We start from the raw sequence: 20,813 nt of genomic DNA on the forward strand, positions 1-20,813 counted from the left end.
TCCATAGCCTTGGCAGCTCATGACAAGAGCCTAGGGTGATTCCTGATGCCATAAACAAGAATGTCAATTTGTTAAGTCAACAACAGGAGTCACTGTGCACTTACTCCTCATGTAGGATCTTTGTCCTTAGTGTGCTGTACATTGAGATTTAATGCTATAACTAGTACTCAAACAGTATTTTTCACTTTATGTTTCTGTGTGGGAGCCAACTGTTGAAATCTTTACTTAATGTATGCTAAACTGATCTTCTATATATAAAGAGAATCGAAAATGAATCTTGCTGTGAATGGAAGGGGAGAGGGAGTGGGAAAAGGGAGGGTTGTGGGTGGGAGGGACGTTATGGGGGGAAGCCATTGTAATCCATAAGCTGTACTTTGGAAATTTATATTCATTAAATAAAAGTTAAAAAATAAAAAAGAGTTTATTATGTATTATTAATATTATCACATATCCATATGCATCTGCTATACTTACATATATATTGATGGATGTGTGTTAAAATTTTCTCATTCTGTAGCTAAATTTTTAGATTTATATCTTTTAAAGAGCAAATAAGCAAAAATACTTAAGTTTTAATTTATGTGCAACTATATATTTTTTGAGAACTCTTTGCTCACAGTAATATACGAATAATTTTGCTATGTTTTCTTCAATTGTATTACCATTATAGTTTTATCCTGATTATGAAGTAAATGATCTATGTCACATCAGTGTTATATGATGTGAAATATGTATCAATATTCTATTGATATGATAACTTTATTAAAGACCAACATATAATTAATGTATTGCTTTGTAGATACAACAATGAATTTGCATTCATCTCTTTTCACTACCACTAATAAAAATAATAATAACTTGGCTTTATTTATATATCCTAACTCATCCTAACTTTTTCTCCTAAAAAACATTTTGAATTTTCTAGTTCATCACAATTTGATTTAAATTTGAAAATGAAATTGTTTTTCAAAAAAGATTGAATATTTTAATTGGGAGTTGTTATATGTACACTATAGTTATTTAGCACATCACTGTTATAGAAATACAATTAACATACTTTCAAAATGTACTGATTACATTTCACTTGTGAAGCCAAATAGTACACATTTGGGGTTACAACTGAAAATAGATTTGTTTGAAATCAATAGTGCATAATCATGCTGAAAATATGATTTATGGATGTGTATACAAGAGATATCTAAAAGAAAGAAATATTTCAAACAAAGAATTTTTGAGTTAAAATATCAGAAATTACCTATTATACATAAAATTTCATCTTAAAAAGATTTTCTTAGTATTCATATATAATAGGGAGCCTGACAGATTTTTTATTCCATATGTTTCATGAGACAATACTTTATATTTACATGTATCCTTCAATTCTAAAAATGAGTAAAATAGTACACACATATATATTGAGTCTGTGTATTGTATGTATGCAAATGATTACACATATATGAAGTGACTTACTCAATTAAATTTTCCATATTATTTACAAATAGAGAAGTTGTTTTCGTTTTTCCACAGAGAAAATTATAGAGATTTCTTTGGAATAATTTGTAGACAATAATATAAGATATATTCACCCTGCATTGTTTATGAATTCATCTCCTCACGTAAAATGTTAATTTGTTTCATGGTTGAGAACTAACTTTGGTCTGTAACATTTAAATCTATACCTGACTGGTAAGCATAACTAAATAGCTATTTCAGAAAACTTCTGTTAATAATAATATTGCCTATATATCTTTAATTTGGGAAATTCTTTTGGTTTGACTTCCTATATTCTAATCTACACTTAATCTATGACTACAAAAATAATTTATGAGAATACAATTCAAATAACTTTAGATGGAGCCAGTGTTGTTGCATAGCAGGCTAAGTCTTGGCCTGTGGTGCTGTATTCCATCTGGGCACCAGTTTGTGTCCTGTTTGTTCCTCTTCCAATCTAGTGCTCTACTTATGGACTGAAATGCAGTGGAAGATGGTCCACGTGCTTGGATCCCTGCACCCAGGTGGGAGATCTAGGAAAAGCTCCTGGCTCCTGGCTTTGGATTGGCCCAACTCTGGCCATTGCAGTCATTTGGGGTGTGAACCAGTGGATGGAAGGCCTCTTCCTCCATCTTTCCCTCTCTCTGTCTGTGACCTTGACTCTCAAATAAATGAATGAAACATTTTTTTTTTAAAATCAAGACAAAAGAATGGTGGGTACATCACTATTTCTTCCATGTGGATTGATAATAAATCCTGATAAAATTGAATCATTAAGAGTATGATTAATATTTCTGAGAGATTTGCAAGTAAACTTCTAACATCATCTTTACAATAATTTTTAACTTAATGGTAGAGTCTTTGATCTATGAATGATCTACATAAATTATACAATGAATGAGTTATAAAGATCCCCATTATATCAGCCTGTCTGGCTGGCTTCCTGCATTTGACCTACTTTTTATTAGCATTTCAGCTTTCTAGCCAATGCTTTCTTTCAATTCTCAGTAGTCATGGAACTTTCAGCTGCTCATAGAATCTCTTCTTTTTTCTCCACTTAATAATATTTATGTTTCAGTTGAAATCGACTATAGTATCATTTATACATTTTTGAAAACCTTAAAACCTGCCCTTAATTTCATTATGTCAGTTTTACTTAGCTTCATCTACTTTAGTACTGTGAACATTTTACCAAGACTAGTATATGTGTGTGTGCATGTGTGCATGTGTGTGTTTGTGTGCATATACTTTACATTCACTCCAATTAACATTCTACATAAACACAGGGCTCTTTATGTTTTACATAGGCATCTGTAATATTGCATTTGTGCTTTATCAATGTGTTGTATTTTTATCACATCTTTCGCTAGAATTTGGAAGTGTATTTCTCAAAAATTAAAATTTTAAAATTTGAAGCATCTCCTCCATAAGAATAATTGTGTATTAATTACAGAGTTCAATCAATAGTATTAAGTAGAACAAAAAAATACTAAAAGGGATAAAGTATTAAGTTGTTCATCAACAGTCAGGATAAGGACTGATCAAGTCACTGTTTCTCACAGTGTCCATTTCACTTCAACATGTTTCCCCTTTGGTGCTCAGTTAGTTGTCACCAATCAGGGAGAACATATGATATTTGTCCATTTGGGACTGGCTTATTTCACTCAGCATGATGTTTTCTACATTCCTCCATTTTGTTGCAAATGACCGGATTTCATTGTTTTTTACTGCTGTATAGTATTCTATAAAGTACATGTCCCATAATTTCTTTATCCAGTCTATTGTTGATGGGCATTTAGGTTGATACAATTTGGGTCATGCTCAATTGAACTTGCCCCAAATGGTAGAGTAAGAAACGTGCCAGGGCATTCTAATTCAATCCCATCAAGGTGTTATGTACCAATGCCATCTCATCAGTCCAAGCAATCAATCTGTTCACAACTGAGCATAATGATAGGACTAAGAGCCAAAGGGATCACATAAACAAGAATAGTGTCTGCTAATACTAACTGATAGAATCTAAAAGGGAGAGAATGATCCAACATGGGAAGTGAGATACACAGAAGACCCATAGAATGGCAAATGTCCTAAACAGCACTCTGGCCTCAGAATCAGCCCTTAAGGCATGCGGATCAAGCTGAAATGCCCATCAGAGTATTTCAGGCATGGAAAGCCAAGACACTCCGGGAAAAAAAAAAAAAAAAAAAAAAAAAAAAAAAAAAAAAGAACACCTAAATGAAAGATCTCTGCGAGTGAGATCCCAGTGGAAAGAACGGGTCATCAATAAAGGAGGTACCTTTCTCTGAAGGGAGGAGAGAACTTCCACTCTGACTATGACCTTGTCTAAATATGATCAGAGTTGGCAAACTCAAAAGGCCTCCATAGCCTTGGCAACTCATGACAAGTGCCTATGGAGATTACTGATGCCATAAACAAGACTGTGAATTGTTAAGTCAACAACAGGAGTCACTGTGCACCTACTCCTCATGTAGGATCTCTGTCCTAAATGTGCTGTACATTGTGATTTAATGCTATAACTAGTACTCAAACAGTATTTTTCACTTTGTGTTTCTATGTGGGTGCAAACTGTTGAAAGCTTTAATTAATATATGCTGAATTTACCTTTTGTATATAAAGATAATTGAAAATGAATCTTGATGTGAATGGAAGGGGAGAGGGAGCAGGAATGGGAAGGGTAGCAGGTGGGAGGGAAGTTATGGGGGGGAAAGTCATTGTAAGCCTTAAGCTGTTCTTTGGAAATTTATATTCATTAAATAAAAGTTAAAAAAAAACAAATAAATAAAATAAATATTTTTTAAAAAAATAAAAAAAACTTAAAGCATGAAATTCACTTTACATATATTATTGTTTAGAATTTAGATATAATTCAATGCTTAAAAAATTTTACTAAATATTTTGAAAGAGATTAGCCAAGTATTCTATGTATATAAATGTACACACTATTTCACTCTTCTAACAAAAAAATTCTCCTTAAATATTTTAAAAATGAATTTAATGGTTTACCTAAATAAAAAGTGACTATATATATTTAGTTTTAAAAACATTCTTGATAACACTAAGAAATATTACAAGTCAAATGTGTAAAATGTATAAAATTTCTAATTTATTTTCAAAATTGGATAAATTTTGTTTCATCATAAAATCATTTGTCTAAAATTTTATGTAATTGGTATGTTAAATTAGAATAAAAATGTGCTGCCATGTGTTATCAGATTATCTAAAATAGTATATTTTTTACAGCCAAATATTCAAAATTATTCTTAAATTTATAAAAATACTAAAGATGTAGATTTGATTTATTTTGGCAAGTGAACCAGCACATGCAAGATTTTCCTCTCCTTGTGTGTCTAAATCTCTCTTGTTTCTCCCTGTCTCTATCCCTTTCAAATAACTAACTAACTAACTAAATAAATAAATAAATAACTTACTCTATCATTTTTCTACTTATCTGTGTGGCTTCCTAATGTGTTCAATTCTTATGCCAGCATAAAGTAAATTTAGGGTTAGTTTTAAGGACCAGAATGTTTTGCTAAGTATTTCTTTGTGCATTTAGCTTGGCAAGAAATAAGAAATTCGATCGAGTAATGAAATCTAAGCTTTTGAGAATCTAAAATTATTTCTCTATGATCATAAAACAAGGTTGATTTCCAGTTTAATCTGTCAATACAGTATTAAAGTGTGATATATAAAAGCAAGGTTCACTATACCAATAAAATCCTTTGATTTCAAGATCCAATCTTTTAAAAATATATTTTAGACTTTATCAACAAATTAAGGTAGATGAGGTATGGCAAACCTGGCTCAAGATGTTTTACTACTTTAATAGATTTAAGAAACTTCAATTTTTAAATATGTGGCTCATCTTTCTGATTTTCCAAATTTATTTATCTTAACATATATAGACAGCACTATACCTTGCACAAAAGATAGTTTGGACATGTTTGTATCTCAATTACTAATTTCTTCAGCTTCACCTTGTTGTGTCAAAAATAATAAATATTTAATATTTTCAAAATTTGAAAGGATAATTATTTCATGAATAACTATTGCTATATTGTGTCTATTGCATATTATTTATTAAAATATGGTTACCTATGCCTCAATGTTTTTAAGAGTTCTCTAGCCCTGTGTGCATGCAGACAAAACTGGAAATTTTTCCAGGTCACATACTACTAAATATATCCTACCACAGCTGAAATGAGTGACCAACTGCTACTTTATTCACCACAGATTTTCCTTCACTTTAATCTCCTCTTTTTACAAAAAAAAAAAAAAAGATTGAGAAATATATAGTTTACCTATACATCCTAATAATAGTTCTCCATCCAGAGCAAAACCCTATTTTTAATAACCCATCTCAAATTAATCTAACAGTCCCTAAACTATTTAATAAATATGTTTATTACTCTAAAGTAATTCACTTGATCTTAGCCAAAAGGCTGAGAAGTGTTGCCAAAGTACTAATGTGTATTTATGGTCCTCCGCAGGGCATGTTTGCTGCAGTGAGCAAGAAACTCATCTTATTCAGTGACAGTTGTACTCCGAGTGGTCTTGGTTGGACGCCATTGACAATATCCATGTGCCTACCAACTTTATGTCTAAGACTCCAAGTTAATATAACCCCAGCAGAGATTTCAATTCTAGGTCAAAATCTACTTAATCATAATTTGCTGGACATGTTCGCATACATGGCACACTGGCACACCAATTCCAACATACTAAAATTAAACAATTTTTTTATCTTCCTCAAAGAAATATCTCCTATTAGATTTCCTGTCCTACTGAATAAATCTCTTATGTAGCCAGAAATTCATAAGTGGTGTTTGCAGCTTCTTAATTTCCCATGTGAAACTTTCATTTCTTCTAATTTATAAATATCCCTACTTTACATCACCACTGCCATTTCTCATGTTCAGATCTTCATTGTTACTTCAGTAGCCAACTGACAGCAATAATTTCTGTCCAGTATCATTTCAGTCCTATCATACCAGACAACTAAGTAATCTTCCTAAGAAGCAAATCAGTCAGATCATTCCTTTACATAAAATCCTTCAATTACATCTCAAACTTAGAGGATTAAGTTCAAATGCCTTGGGAAAATTTTCGAGCCATATCATTATCAGGCTTTATTCTACTTCTGACATTTTTTCTTGTAGTGATTTGCAAAAGATAATTTTAGACCAGTGTTACTGCACTATTTACAAAATTATTTTATTGTCATTATGATCTTGTTTTCTAGTTAGATTTTCATTGAAGGGTAATTAAATTTGACAGTAAAAATCCTAAGTGCTCAATTTCAGGACTTTTGAAGTTTTTTCTACAACTGTGTATTATGACATGAAATGAGAAAGTGAATTTAAACTTTTACAGTCAATTTTGCTTTGAACCTGACAACCAAGTTATAAATATTATCACATTAAATTAATTAATTTTATTGTTGGAGTATATGAATAGAATATGAATTCATTACATTGGTCTTCATTTAATAAAACGACTGTGATTCTTTAGTCACCTGGTTGCAAATCTATTCAAAATTTATGTATAGATCTGTTTTTGACCACTCTATGCAGGACTATTACTATATTTTTCTTTTCATGTGATATTGCACTGTGTTAATTGATGAAGCTTTATGTAATACTTAAAGTGAGTTATATTTAGCTCTCTATAACTATATATGTGTGTGAGAGTTTCAAGGTGCTCTGAGGTTCTTTATCAAAATCATAACTATTTGTCAATTTTTTTAAATTCAAAACAATTGCTATCATTTTGATTACTTAAAAGTGTATTGAATCTATAGAACAAAATCACAAGGATAGATATCTTAACATACTGAGTCCTATAATCAACAACATGGTATATGTCTTCACATATGCATGGTTTAAATTTATAAATTTTAAAATCAGTTTGACTAAAATTTAAAGCACTTATTGATATATTATCTTTATTTTTTTTTTATTTTTTGACAGGCAGAGTGGACAGTGAGAGAGAGAGAGAGACAGAGAGAAAGGTCTTCCTTTTGCTGTTGGTTCACCCTCCAATGGCCGCCACGGCCAGCGCGCTGCGGCCGGCGCATCGCGCTGATCCGATGGCAGGAGCCAGGTGCTTCTCCTGATCTCCCACGCGGATGCAGGGCCCAAGGACTTGGGCCATCCTCCACTGCACTCCCGGGCCACAGCAGAGAGCTGGCCTGGAAGAGGGACAACTGGGACAGAATCCAGCGCCCTGACCGGGACTAGAACCCGGTGTGCCGGCGCCACAAAGTGGAGGATTAGCCTAGTGAGCCACGGCGCTGGCCCGATATATTATCTTTAAATATAATTAAATTGTTTGTAACTAATACAAAATATTGTATTATGTTTTTATACTTTCATGCATTTCATATATACAAATTTAGAAACAGTGATTCTTTCCACCTTCCTATCCTTCCCACCCATACTCCTACACTTCCTCCTCCTTCTCCTATTCTCATTCTTATCTTTTACAAATATTTATTTTCAGTTAACTTCATACTCCTAAGATTAAGGTTACACTAAGCAGAGTTCAACAAAGAGTATGAAGAATAAAACAAAACGAAACAAGCAAAGAAGAGAAAGAGAGCAAGCACTCAATCATTAGTTCACTTCCCAAATGTCTGCCACAACACGCGCTGGGCCAGGTCAAGGCCAGAAACCAGAATCTCAATCTGGGTATCTAATGTGGATGTCCGGGGCCCGACTAACTACATGAGCCATAATCTCCCTCTAAGGGTACATATTGGGAAGAAGCTGGACTCAGGGGCAAAGTTGAAACATGAGCCAAGACTCTCTGATGTTGCTTGCAGGAACCCCAGACTCTTAATTGCATTGTCAAAGGCTGCCCCACTGATATTTTGTAATGTTGGTTTTGTATGTATTCTTGAAAGACTCAGTTTTTTGTCTTCATAATTTATTTTTTTGTATTATCAGGTTTTCCTTATATCGGAAAATAGGCTGGAAACTTTGTAAATTTTCATTTATTTCCTGAAATATCTTGTGAAAAATTATTACTAAATTTTGCAAAGCTTAACATTTCATATAAAATTTTCTGAGTGCCAGTGTAACTCCAGACTCTGGAAAAAGCAGTAGACACAAAACAGTTTTAGAGGAATATAGCTTAAAAGTGACTCAAAGCAATGCTGCAGTATACATTTCTCAAGATATGGAGAAAATAGGAATGAGAGTCTAAATAATAAATCACACCATCAGATATATATGTTACAATATGTAATCATTTCCTTTTAGTGAATACAATTAAAATGTAAGTATTTTTGTTTTAAAAAGTTAAAGAAGGGATACAAGTTTTCATATAACAATTTATAATAAAATGTACCTAAAAATGCTGTGGCAGACATGAAAATGAAGAAATTCTTGCACATGAGCACAGATTTGGATGTTTACAGATGCATTGTTTGTAATAGTCTGATCATAGATACATAATCAACTGAATATCAACAAACAAGAGCAAGATTAATGAAAATTTCTTATGTTTTATGATAAAATAATATAAAATTAGAATAAATGAACTTGAACTACACATTGATTAAAAACTGAAAATTGTAGCTATGATTAAGGAAAATGTAGTTGCTCAGTAGGCCCAGAAGTTTTCTTGACAGATGTCAAGATCCCCTGCTAGTCTCTCCTGACAGGACTAAGCTGGGCATCCCCAGGTTCCATCCATCCTGCAGAAGGGCTGGCATATGGTCATGTTCTTCCTATAGCTGCTCCCCCGTCTCTCCCCATACACATGCACTGGCAGACATCCAACGGGAGCTGATGGAACTTGGAGCTCCTGGGACCCTTCCAGGGATGAACGTGGTTGTGCCTGTAACAAGTTTTAAAACAAGTTTCTCTTCAAAACATCTTTTGCCATATGACCTGATAATTGTCCTTATATACCACAACAGTAGCAAGAGTAAATTCAATGATTATTCTCTTGAAATATTATTTTACAATCCAAAACACAGCTTTATAATATGTCAGAAATTTGCATGTTTTCTCTTCTACATGAATATAATTACAACAGAGTTTACTTTGTCATCTGATGACAGGATGACAGTACGCCACAACTTTTCTGTGGATAATCTATGTAAACACACAAAATCCGTCCCTCAACCAGATCATGTGCATGAGGAAGAGTTACACATTCAAGTACTGAATATCAAATTGCAAGTTGTAAAAATCTTGAGCAGGTACCCATGATAAAACAACTTAACAAAACGTTCTTTCCCAATAAGTGATATTGATATTCTCACAATATCACAGATAATGAAAGAAACTATGAATAATAGGGAAATAGCAATTTTTCAGGTTTCTAGATTTAAAATCAGTGGTATAAACTTTATCCTCTATGTTGGAATAGGAAGATGAATATATAGATGCTAGGCTGGCATGCAAATATCAAGTAATTGAGCCATAGTTCACTTCTCAACAAATAGGGGTTACTGAGGAGATTATAGTAATCACATCTGAAATAAAGTGCATTGCTAAAAATAACACACTCATTCTTCAACTACTCAGCACTTGTTTGCTGTCAGTCCTCTGTGCTCTGGATCATTGTCCCAGTCTATGGATAGCTGTGTATTTTCATCCACAGTGGAAAAAAGTTTCAAAAAGTGTGTTTCCACTCTAATTGCTTCATTGAAACAGATAGCCTTTTATATCTTATCCACAGAAAATTCAACACACAGAAATTCTCTCTCTCCATTTCTCTCTTTCACCTTCTCTGACCTCTCCCTTCCTCCCTCTCTCACTTCTCTAACCGCTCTCCCCTTCTTTCTCTATGATTACTCCAAAAAGTTCATGGGAATTTTGCACAGTCTTTTAATTTCATTTTTCCACGAACTTTTAGAAGGGTACTTGTGTTTGTATATACATGTACAAACATTCTGTGTTCATGTATGATACACAGAGAGAACAAGAGAGATCATAATATCTCATTTAAGTGACAGTAATTATAGTGTTTCCAACACTCCCACCATTCCTATCCTGTATTTACTCATTTTGATGTATCTGTGCCTACTTACTTGTGATGTTTCTAAATTTCAGAATCCTACTTAATCTAGGAAACTATTATTTTTCAGACATGTAGTCTCATTCCCAAAGGTATATTGGATGATGGGTTTACTACCTTTCACGTAGAAGTTATGTAAAATGGAAAAATTAAATTTCCATCATGTAAAGATATCTTGAGATATCTTTTTTATTCAAGAATATTTTACACTGCTTGATGTGCAAGAATTTAGTAAATACTTATATATCATGATAGGACTCTCAAAGTACTTTCCATATAATATTTTATGTAATACACACAGTTTTGAATCAGCTGTTTTTGCACTATTTTGGGGAAGTAAGAATAGTAGTTACTAAAAAAAAAAAAAATTGACTGTTTGAGTTTAAAAATAGGATGCCAGTAGAGCATGCTATATTTTTTTCTTTTTTTTAAGGTACATGTCTTCTTCTATTTGTGAGCTCAATCCCAATTTTACCTTAAAAAATTCAGTGAATGAGAACCACATATTTTATAGTGTTAGTCATTTGAGTTCCATCTTGACAGGGTAAAATGGTCAGAAATTAATTCTGTGTAACTAATAAAAGAAGAAAAAATAAATATATTATTTCACTATTAGCCACTGTTTTCATACTTCATAATTTGTTTTTATTTAAGTGATGTGAAAGTCTTTTTCCCAATCCAACTGGTAATTAGAAATAATCAGAAACTAGGCATGCTCTATAATTATTTAAAGTAGGTTTAATTCAATCTAGCTCTTAATCCAAAATGTAAAACTGATTATAGTTTAGGTACTAATTGACTCTTGTTGGATGACTAAACTCATCCATTTAATGCTCCAGCATACTTCAGCAGATGACCACAGCACCAGGTATACCTGGTTATTCCTAGTTTCCCATCAATTGTTACATTGATAACTATAAAGAATCCTGAATCCCAGGAATGGGTGCTGTGCTCACACTTGTAAGAAGGGGATCTCTCATTGTGTCTTCCCAGTTATTTGATTCCCCTTTGAAACATGCTCTTGAGTTAATATGCCTTAGTGTAAATATCCCTTTTAAATATTTCATATGTTATTATAAGACAGTTTATAGTGTCTTTATTAGTTAAGAAATCATTTCATATCATGATATCTGGAAAATTTTCAATCCAATGCAGCTTTTGAGTTATAAACCCCACTAAATATGACTTTTTCTTCTGTTTTAAGTCTTCACATTGAATGTTCATCTTTTGAAAAAGATATGGGGGGCCAGCGCTGTGGCACAGTGGGTTAACACCCTGGCCTGAAGCGCAGGTATCCCATATGGAGATCTGGCTGCTCCACCTCCCATCCAGCTCTCTGCTATGGCCTGGGATAGCAGTAGAAGATGGCCCAAGTCCTTGGGTCCCTACACCCATGTGGGAGACCTGGAAGAAGCTCCTGGCTTCTGGCTTCGGATGGGCGAAGCTCCAGTCATTGCGGCCGATTGGGGAGTGAACCATTGGCTGGAAGACACTCTCTCTCTCTCTCTCTCTCTCTCTTTGCCTCTCTTCTCTCTGTGTAACTCTGACTTTCAAATAAATAAATAAGTCTTTAAAAAAAGATATGAAAATACTTTTAATGTGTTGATAAAGAAATAAGGCATTTCTTTATTAAATTCCAAAAATATAAATTCACATACAGAGAATAATTTAGAACATTCATAATAATACCACCAAGATATAATATTAAGAAAAAAATTCCCTATCACAACAGCATTTGCTATTAAGATTCAATCACCATCATTAAATATCAACTTCCTGCTACTCCTTATGGAGAACTCCCATAAACGACAAAGTGCAAAAACTGCCTTGAAAATAATGCCTGCAATTTCAACTACCTACACTCATGACTCAGTACTCAGATTTGAACTAATGGCTTGATATTAAATATATGTGTTCTTAATTTATATGATATATGGTATAAACATTAACATAAAAATTTGCTTGCTTGCATTTACTTGGAGAATGACTGCCTGCTTCCATGACACAACTCTCACAAAACAGACCAATACCCTTAAAGATTCCATATTTGTTAAACTTAAGTACATGCACTAAAACAAAAAGTCTGAAGATGTTGGCTAGGTTGATTATATGTATATTAATTATGCACATCACTTAGTAACCTCTTTTTTTTACTAAAGGAGAATTGAGCAATAAACATCTTATTGAATTTCATCATCTTTAAGGAATGTATAACAATCCTTATGTGTTCTTAATGGTGTATTTTACTATTATTTTACTTTTTCCTTTTATATTTTTCTATTTTAAATGATTCTGTGATAATATTTGCTAGTACACACACTTTCATGCACTTGTCCTATTATCTCTTCAAGATGGATTTCTAGAACTAGAGTATCTGCCCAGGAATATGCACATTTTATGTTTTGACATTTTGAAATCACATGCCACTTTAATTAATTAAGGCAACTTTAATTCACACTACCATAGCCTGCCATTTTCCCATACTGTAGTTCATAAATAAAATACTCATTATTTAAAATTTTCAATAGTAATATTTTTTCAAAATATATTCAAGTATTCTTTATTTGCATCTGTGTGATTGTTAATGAAGGCTAATAGCTCTTCAGAAATTTGTGACTTTTCATATTGTATCCTTTCTCTTATGGGCATGTGCTAATTAATTTTATTCCTTATCCTTAGGAACCATTTATGTTTTGCTTAATTGGTTTTGCATATTAACCATTTTCCTATATGTAGCACCAAATATTCTAACAATATTTTGATCCTTAATTCCAAGAATTTTATGGTGCTTTATATTAGTCCATTGTTTTATCTATCCAATTTCCCAAGTAACACCACAATTTTTAATTACTAGAAGCTAACTATATATTTCAACATTTCCTTGAGCTGTTTTCCCATTGCTCAATGTAAATATTTTTAATTTACATGTTTTATAAAGAATGATTTTTGATAATAAGGTTTGGGTCCAAGAATAAATTACCTTTTATTAATTTCAAATATTTATTCTGTCATTCAATAGATATTAAGAGTTGTCAAGGTATAAATCCTACCTTTTTTTGTTAAGCTTAATCATATATAAATATATATATATAATCTAAATTCCTAACACAGTAATTGTGCTTTTATAGGTATTATATCACAACATTTAATATTTTGTTATAAATTAATTTCTGTCCATAAAATACAGATTTTCATTTCAAGCAATTTTCCATTTATTCTGCTAGATATCTAGTGCAATAATTCAGGTCAATTGAAGTAATATACTTATATATTTATTATATTTTAAATATTTATATTAATTATCTTGTTTCAATTTAAATGTAGAATCTAGAACTAGTGAAACAATACTTTAAAAATATTTTCTTCAAATTTTTCATATTTTTTATCTACAATTTCATTTTTTACTCTATAGTGAAACACTACAAAGTAATAATGAGGTTCTGGATCTTATTATGATCCTGAGTTTTTATGTAAATATCTTAATGTTATCTCTTCAGCTAAAATAGTTATATTATGGGGCTGAGGCTGTTGCATAGTGGGCTAAGGCCTCCATCTGTGGCACCAGCTTCCCATATGGGAGCCGGTTTGAGTCCTGGCTTCTCTTATTCCAATCCAGCTCTCTGCTATGGCCTGGGAAAGCAGTAGAAGTTGGCTCAAGTGCTTGGGCCCCTGCACCCTCATAGGAGATCCAGAAGCTCTGGCTCCTGGCTTCAGATCCTCTCAGTTCTGGCTGCTGCAGCCATTTTGGGAGTGAACCAGCAGATGGAAGACCTTTCTGTCTCTCCCTCTGTCTCTCCCTCTCTCTGTCCGTAACTACCCGTCAAAACAAATAAATATAATATTTTAACAAATAAAATAGGTATACTAGTAGAATTTTTATGGAAATATATCTGTAATATATTTTTGTATACCTATTTTGTAGTGTATGTTGAATATGAAGTTTTTTCCAGATCTATGCATTCATCAAGTATTTTCAGTACATGCAAGAAACTGCTCTCAGTAAAACAATCATGACTCAAAACCAGAAAGGCTTATGGCCCTTTTGGAGCACAAAGATCAATTAGAGCAAATGTTTAATAAGTAAACGCAAAAACAAAGTAATATCACATTACTAAAAGCTTCTAATATAAAGGTAGTTTTATTAATGTGAAGGAGAATGATACGCTATACTTGGAGTTAGAGTACAGAATAACAATTCAGAAAACTCCTCAAGGACAGAAATGTGGTAGTTGCTCTCCAACTAAAGGATTTCCACAATCAATTACACAATATGGGAATAAATCACCATGTAGCATCCTGCTTGGAGAGGACATGAAACACGTATGGAATGAGAAAGAAGCTCATGTAGCAGGAGGATTGAAGTCAAAGGCAAAGTAATGCAAGATCAGGCTTTGAAGATCGATAGGATGAGGTCATAAAGAAAAATAGCAAAGGAGGAAGAATGGCCAGACACAAGCTTCATTAACCTCCCCCGCAGAAAAATACCAGGAAACAAAGGACAGACCATATTTCCCGGGGACTAATTAAGTAAAAAATATTTAATTAAGAATTGATGGGATTGGCAAACATCATATAGACCCGAAAAGCCATTTGAGAGAGAGAGGGAGGAGAGAAAGGAGAGAAAACACCCCACAGCTGGTACTGCTTCCACACTGGCTCCTTGATCTGGGGGATGCCATCTTCCTGGGAAAGGGTAAGAAGAAAACTCCACAGCCCCCTGCCAACACAAAAGAACGGCAGTCTCAATGAAATGAGAATTTCACAGTCCTTACTGACTTCATATCCAAATAAAGTGGCTGAGATCTGAGTGATTATTTTGCTCTGAAAAAGGAGCCAACATCATTTCCTTCAGTCTCCAAAGCAACACACTCTGAGCTCCTGTGTTAGAGCCACTGCTATACTCTCTACTGACTGAAGGATGGCATGTGCCACTGCTGCTACCAGAGGCCACCAGAGCCAGAGAGAGGACTATTTTTGCAGAGAGAAGATCCCCTTGCACTCTGTAGCTGTGGGAATTCTGAGCAGAAGCCCCAGAGCCCGGGCTGGTGCTGTGACACAGCAGGTTAAAGCCCTGGCCTGAAGTGCCAGCATCCCATATATGTGCCTGTTCTACTCCCAGCTGCTCCTCATCCCATCTAGCTCTCTGCTATGTCCTGGGATAGCAGTAGAAGATGGCCCAAGCCTTGGGTCCCTGCACACATGTGGGAGACCCGGAAGAAGCTCCTGGCTTTGGACCTTTGGGACTGGCTTATTTCACTCAGCATGATGTGTTCCAGATTCCTCCATTTTGTTTGTTGTAAATGACCAGATTTCATTGTTTTTGACTGCTGTATAGTATTCTATAGAGTACATGTCCCATAATTTCTTTATCCAGTCTACTGTTGATGGGCATTTGGGTTGGTTCCAGGTCTTAGCTATTGTGAATTGAGCTGCAATAAACATTAAGGTGCAGATAGCGTTTTTGTTTGCCAATTTAATTTCCTTTGGGTAAATTCCAAGGAGTGGGATGGCTGGGCTGTATGGTAGGGTTATATTCAGGTTTCTGAGGAATCTCCAGACTGACTTCCATAGTGGCTTAACCAGTTTGCTTTCCCACCAACAGTGGGTTTGTGTCCCTTTTTCCCCACATCCTCTCCAGCATCTGTTGTTGGTACATTTCTGAATGTGAGCCATTCTAACCGGGGTGAGGTGAAACCTCATTGTAGTTTTGATTTGCATTTCCCTGATTGCTAGTGATCTTAAACATGTTTTCATGTGTCTGTTGGCCATTTGGATTTCCTCTTTTGAAAAATGTCTGTTGAGGTCCTTGGCCCATCTCTTTAGTGAGTTGCTTGTTTTGTTGTTATGGAGTTTCTTGATCTCTTTCTAGATTCTGGTTATTAACCCTTTATCTATTGCATAGTTTGCAAATATTTTTTTCCCATTCTGTCGGTTGCCTCTTCACTTTCCTGACTGTTTCTTTTGCAGTACAGAAACTTCTCAATTTGATGCAATCCCAATTGTTAATTTTGGCTTTGACTGCCTGTGCTTCTGGGGTCTTTTCCAAGAAGTCTTTGCCTGTGCCTATATCTAGCAGGGTTTCTCCAATGTTCTCTAATAATTTGATGCTGTTGTGTCATAGATTTAGGTCTTTAGTCCATGTTGAGTGGATTTTTGTGTTTGGTGATAGGTAGGAAGTCTAGCTTCATGCTTCTGCACGTGGAAATCCAGTTTTTCCAGCACCATTTATTGAATAGACTGTCCTTACTCCAGGGATTGGTTTTGAATCCTTGATCAAATATAAGGAACTCCATCAGGGAACTCCATCAGGGTTTCCCATGTGGATGGCAGGAGCCCAAGCACTGGGGTCATCATCTGCTATATTTCCAGGTGCATTAGCAGGGAGCTAGATCAAAAGTGGTGCAGCTGGGACTAGAACTGTCATCCCAACGTGCTACCATTGCAAGTGATGGCTTAAATCTATTGTGCCACAATGCTAACTCCTATTTCTCCATTTTTAAAACACAAGATTCATGAGTTTCGTGTTCTTGGTTGGTAGAATTTTGTTTTGTTTTGCTCAGGAGTTTTAAAATACCATCCCACCCTGTTCTCATCTGTCAGTTTTCTACCAAAAGAAATATGCTAATAATTGTATCAATGCTCCCTTCTACAAGACAGGCCATGTTTCCTATGCTGCTTCAAACATACTCTGTTTGCCTAATATTTGACAATTTAATCTCAACGTATCTGTGTGTGTGTGTGTGTGTGTGTGTGTGATGGCTCTTTAGATTCATCTTATTTGGTGTTCTTTGTACTTCCTTGGTCTGAACTTCTGTTTCTTCACTGAGTCTTGTGATTTTGTGTCAGTATTTTTATGTCATTATTTTGTACTATCCTCCTTTTTCTTTATTTCAATAATGTATACATCACTCCACTTGTTAGTTCCCTAATAATCCCTTATATTTCTTTCATTACCTAGTGTTCATTTCTCTTTATTCCCCTCAGTTTGAGTGGATTTCAGCGTCCTCTCTCCAAGTTCACTGATAGTTTCCTCTGTTTGATAGAGTTTTCTGTTGAACCTCTTTGTGGAATTTTTAACTTAACCTGTATTCTTCATCTCTAAGATTTATGTTTGATGCTTTTAAAAACTATTTTCTATGTCTGTTGAAATTGTTTGTTCTTATATTGCTGCTATAACCTTGAACATCATCTTTATGATGATTATTTTGAATTCCCTGTTGAGTAAATTACATCTCTCATTTCACTAGTGTCAGTTTCTGAAGATTTATCTTATTCTTTTATTGAAATTTATTTTTCCTGATTCCTTATTTCCCTTAACTCTGTGTGGGATTCTGTATGTTCTCTAAGAAAACAGTCTTTTCTCTCTTGTTAGACTGACCATATAGAAGAAAAATCTTATCATTTGTCCTGCCAGGAATTAAAATGTACCTCTCAAGCTTTTGTGTTTGTCTAATCTGTTCTTCTATGTTTTGTATCCACTAGAGTATTAGGATGTTTCAAGTAGTGTCAGCGTCTTTAAATAAGTAAATAAAAGCCAGCCATAGTAGATGTGGCTGGAAAGGTGACAGTGTTAGAGGAGTATTCCAGTTTTTCCTGGAAGAGAAGCTAACAGCTGGTACTTACTTCTCACCCTCTCTGCATGAAGGCTGAGAGAATATCCATGGAAAATATATGCACTTTTGGCTAGACCACACAAACAGATTATGGAAGGTATAGACACTGGAAGTGAGCTGTTTTATATACATCTCTTTTGTTCTGTGGTATACAGAGACTCGGGAATGGGGAATGCCTTCCCATCAACTCCTAAAGGTAGATGATTAAGATGGTATGAACACAACTTGTTGGTTAGGAGCTATAAAGAAGCACTTGATGCAAGGATGAACTCCTTCCAAGAAGAATCAGTACAGTCAGTACAAGTAGGGTTATCCCACTAGTGTGAGCATCAGCAGAGGACTCAGGAAGTTAAAGCCCCTACTATTTGTCTAATTAACTCTCTAATGAAATTAATTAGAAGATATGGCATTGAACAGCAATCTAGGGTAATGTTCATGTAACTCTTTCTTTGAAGGAACTGAAAGTTTTGTGTTTTATTATCTTCTGTGCTCTGCTGTCAGTGACTAGACTACAGTCCCACAAGTGATTGTGCACCATTTAAAACCACCTTTTGTTTTCCTTCGATGTAAGGGGAGTCATATATACCTAATCCTTTTGCTCCCAGAGGTAGAAAGTTTAATTTGCAGTCCTCCAAATGTGACCTGTTAAAATCAGGGTACTCAATTTCTGGACAAATCCCTCCCAGGAGGAATTAGTCAACTGGAGTTTCTCCAGGAAGTGCTGCCAGATCGAAGAAGGTGAAAGATTTGAAAGGGATGAGGGTGAAGGCAGAGCGAAACTGGGGTAGAAGAAAGCTCAGGAGGTGTTTACCATTCAGACTCCCAGGGGTTGATTGTTGGTCAAGATAACTCCAGATGCAGGCTGGTTAGGAATTCACTCCCAACAGCAAAAATGACTTCACTGGAAAATGTCTTCCAAGAAGGTAGGAACTTTGAGTGTAGCTTCTCCTCTGCCTTCATTCCAGGAGAAGAAATACTGGGAAGCGCTTGTTCACTCATGTACTGCAACACTGTTTTGTGAGCTAGGAAGACTCATGAATGCCCATCTCTTCTAATCCCAGGGTTACATGAGTTAAGAGTCAAACTCTAGTGAACCTTAGAGTAAGATTGATATATGTATGGCCCCAAACTGTCTTCCCTCATGGAGAAACATTATTGGAGATGGTCCCTGGTTGTAAAATATAGTGCCTGGATGGAATTTGTGTGTCTCAACTTTTCCTATCCTGTCTACATTGATATTTTTTCAGTTTTTCATTGCATAGGGACCTCTCAGTTGAATTATGATTTTCTCTCAGAAAACAAATCATGTATATGTTTATTTTTTGTAATATGAGTGAAGGGCGAATCAGTATCCTCATCTTTTTATTTTATTAAAAGGGACCAGTGTTATAGCACAAAAGTTAAAACAATTGCATCCTGAGATTCTCAAATAAAAAAAAAAGAATGAAAATTATTTTAGAAAGTTGGAAGAAAAGAGATTGATACACACAGAAACACTATGTGATGACAGAGGCAAAGACAGGTATGTTGTGTATAGAGACAAAGGAACTCTGAAGTCTTCCAACAATGCCAGAAGATAAGGAAAAAGCGTGAAATAGATTACTCCCTAGAACCTGTAGAAAGCATGGCCCTGGCAGCACCCTGATTTCAGAATTCTAACTCCCAGAGCTGTGAAAGACTACATTTGTCTTAAACTACAAAGCTTGGGTCATTCACTAAAGTAACTTTATAAACTAATATAATATTTTACAACCCATCTGTAACATAGGACACTGGTATCAAAAAGATTAAATAATTTAGTAAAGTTCATACATTTTTTTTTTTTATTTTCAGAGTGTTAATTTGCCCAAGTATATTTGATTCACATCTCACTTTTCTTTCATTAATCTTTAATACATTATTTTTTTATTTAGTGGGGAAAAGTTCTGAATGACATAAATATTTCAAATTTTGTGAACTAATAAAAGGTTTCTTATTTATTACTAACTCAAAATCATTGCTGAAACTTCCCCAAAAACAAGTGATTTTTTCTATGGTTCCTTAAATAAACAAAACAGGTGATAATAGCAGTCCATTATGAAAAATGCATTACTTTTCTTTAATTATAAAACATAAGGTAAATTCATTTAAAGTGACAATGAAAATATTTTCTAATATTTAAAAACAGCAGAATATTAGGAATGAAAAATTCCAGGAATTATGATAAATAAATGTTTAATTTTAATTACTTTTGTACCTTTTATGATATGATATTAATTCACCTAAAAACCCTGAATAGTTACATATTCCTCCTGAAATATTGATACATAAATTTGGTATCATGTTTAAATGATTTCTATTATCCTAAGTGAATAGCTGGATTGTGATGTTTCCAATTTTAGTTGATATGAACGTTGATTGTGTGGTCCAGATAGAACAATAAATACAAATATCAATATTTTCTCATTGGTTTTAAATAGAGATTATAAAATAATCACTAATAGAATACAAATGCAAATGAATTTAAACCATATATAATTTCATCAGCTAGAACTATTGTGTAAATTTTGGCATATTTTATCACAGGATATTTTAGTATATGTCACTACACACACATACACACACACATACACACATTTTGTGCTTTGATCTTCCCACAGCTACTATATACTTTAAATTCTA

This window comes from Oryctolagus cuniculus, chromosome 1 (assembly GCF_051225735.1).
Source record: "Oryctolagus cuniculus isolate XC-2025 breed Fujian yellow rabbit chromosome 1, ASM5122573v1, whole genome shotgun sequence".
Taxonomy (NCBI): domain Eukaryota; kingdom Metazoa; phylum Chordata; class Mammalia; order Lagomorpha; family Leporidae; genus Oryctolagus; species Oryctolagus cuniculus.